The sequence below is a fragment of the Fomitopsis serialis genome (genome assembly GCF_022376445.1).
Source record: "Fomitopsis serialis strain Sig1Antser10 chromosome Unknown B0H18scaffold_593, whole genome shotgun sequence".
Taxonomy (NCBI): domain Eukaryota; kingdom Fungi; phylum Basidiomycota; class Agaricomycetes; order Polyporales; family Fomitopsidaceae; genus Fomitopsis; species Fomitopsis serialis.
Genome location: NW_025955553.1, coordinates 8,605 through 11,437, shown reverse-complemented (window position 1 = coordinate 11,437; position 2,833 = coordinate 8,605).

Below are 2,833 nucleotides of genomic sequence, written 5' to 3'. Positions count from 1 at the left end.
GATGCTGCTTCGACGGCTGGTCGTACGGCTTCAGAACCTATCCTTCGTTTTCGCCCTTCTCACCGAGAGCCTTCTGTCCTGCGAATCTACTCACCACCTGGTTGAAGGGGCGTATATATGCGGCGATTTTCTCGACAATCACCACTGCGTTCCAGTCCCTCATCGTAACGGTGCCAATAACACTGAGAATAGTGGACTAGATGTAGTCGAATTAATCCAGGCTCTCACGGGTGGATTACATGCAACAGCCACTCAGCTCTATTCCAGTCATAGGAAAGCGGTCGTCGAACGGATCGATGTGTGTTGGTAAACGCGAATCGCCATTCACTGCATTGCGAACAATCTGGAGCACTTACCTCAAGTGAGCAACCTCGATTTAGGTGTAGTTGCAGGTGAGCTCATGTTACGGTATCTTTGTTAAAATTTCGATTGAAAGCATTTACTCTAGCTCCCCGCGTGTGTAAATGGCGCATCACAACCCGGGACACGTACCCTACAATCTCCAAACCTATGTCGACCGGATTCCTTCGAATATATCATGCAAACGGTGATTCTGCGTTAATCAATTCGAGAGTCGGAAAAGTCACACGGAAATGTGAGGATATCACCGTCGTCTTGGCCAGTGGACCGTAGTTGACCGAGACATGTGCACGCACACGATCATTCGGGAATTATCGTCTTGTCAGAATTACTGCTCTGCATCTTCCGCGATGCACACCAGTTTATGTTCTTCCCAGAATTTGCTAGTGTTGATATGTCGGTGCTGAGCGCTGATATATCGAAGGTGTTCCATCCCGAAGCTCGGTACATGAGATCGGAACGGGCAGCATAAAGATCGCTTGCGCTGTTTCTCTGGAGCTCATCATGACCGCAACGGAATTCCTATCTGACTGTCAAGTTCATCTAGTCTGGATGGCAGTTGTTACCCCATTTCAGGTAAATGTGCCTAGCTATCTATCTACGGATGCTGATACATTCTGGAGCATCTCTGCGAAGCATCTCTCTGCCACACCTGTTCGCTGCCGACGCTCAGCATACGCTGCATGGCTGGTGGTCAGTATAAGTTTCAACGGTATCTCGAGGTGTATGTGTTGGCAGCGTGCCGCCGCACTCCCTCTTGCACCCCTATACCCCCAAACGCACGCTTTCACTCCTTACTCGTTCCTTTCCCACTCTCCGGCCGATCTTCTCGCGTAGGGCGGGCAGAACGACTTGCCAAATCGCTGCCGGGATGTTCTTGTTATTTATGCGGCGCGCTTTGGTGGGGGCATCTCTGGTGATGATGACATTGCCCATCGTTTCCGCGCAGGATAGCACTGTCCTTCACAGGGCAGACACGATGACGGCGCTGACGACGCCGCCTTCGAGCATGGTCGCGTCGAATCCTCCTCCCTCTGCTACACTCAATGATGGTACGTGGTTTCAGATCTGTGAAGTGTCATGTATCAGCAGCTTACAGCAGCTCAGGTTCGAGCGTTTCAATTTCCTGTCCTTCGCAGTCTGACGGCGGTGACTGTATCGTCGTTGCTGGGGGCGAAACCGAGACGATGGCCGAGGATTCGGGTTTGCAGCCTGCGCATACGACGTCCCTCATATCTTCCTCGACACTGGCAGCTTCCACAACATATCAAAGCTCTGATTCCGCACTCACGGACTCGACATTCCCGTTTCCTGATTCTATTTGGTCGATCCTACCAACGACTGCACCGCAGACCTCAGCTACGCCGGAGACTACAGAAATTGGACATCCTATGTCATTTGATTCTCCAATGGGTCCGTATCCGACAACGCCATCCGACGCTGCGTCAATCTCTTCTCTGTACAGCAGTCTCGTCGCGAGCACCACTATGCCCACGAGTACCGGAACCGATGCTTCCTTTGTCACGAGTGTGGGACCACATGAAACTGAAGCGCTAACCCCCGCGCCCACGAAGTCTCGCCCTCAAACCTGGCTCATCGTCCTCAGTATCGGGTGCGCCATGGTGACCCTCGCGTTGGTCGCCCTCGTCGTGCGTTGTCTGTGGCGGCGGCGTGCCAGGAACCTAGTAGAGGGCTCTGTGATGCCTTTCGGTGAGTCAGTCACCCTTGTGAGTGCTGGCCGACTGTATTGATACCGCTATTTTCAGATGCAGACGGTGATGTAGATGAGAAACCTTGCCTCTCCGCGAGACAACTCGCGATGTCCATGTCCAGCCTGGCGGATGCGAAGCACCGGTTGCGGACGCCTAGCATCATCTGCGCTGGGGACCGCGGGTCCGTCATCGATATCCTGCCTCCCGAGAGGCTGCTCGTGTCAGAGAATGATACAAAGAATACCGCCGGTGCGACGGGCATGCAGTACTCGATGCTGTCGAACGGGGTTAACGGTCGACTGAGCATCGATCCCGCCGCTCACACGCTTCTTGATCCCCCCACGGTCGCTGACGCCGCATACAGAGACACGCTCTCTAGAAGGCTGTCAACAACTGTCTCTGGCCAGCTCTCGCTAGATCATGTCGAAGTCGTTGAGCCCAGTGCTGGGGTTCTTCTACCCTCCATTCAACCTCCGGGAGAGCGGTCCTGCTTACACCACAACCTCGCACCTCTTCCTGATCATCTATCCCAACAAGGACGCAGGCCTGTGCTGTCCGCACTAACGCCATCCGCTGCGGGAGTGCGCCCTGCGAGACCGTTACCTCCAACCCCAACCCCAACTCTCCCATTTACGCACGTATCTCAGCCATTACCAGTCGTCTTTCCTGCTCATCAGTACAACAACCGCTTTCCACCAGAGCTGGGTACGCACATTTCGAGTGCCCAGCAGCCGAGCGGACCCAGTCCCACGCAGTGGGCT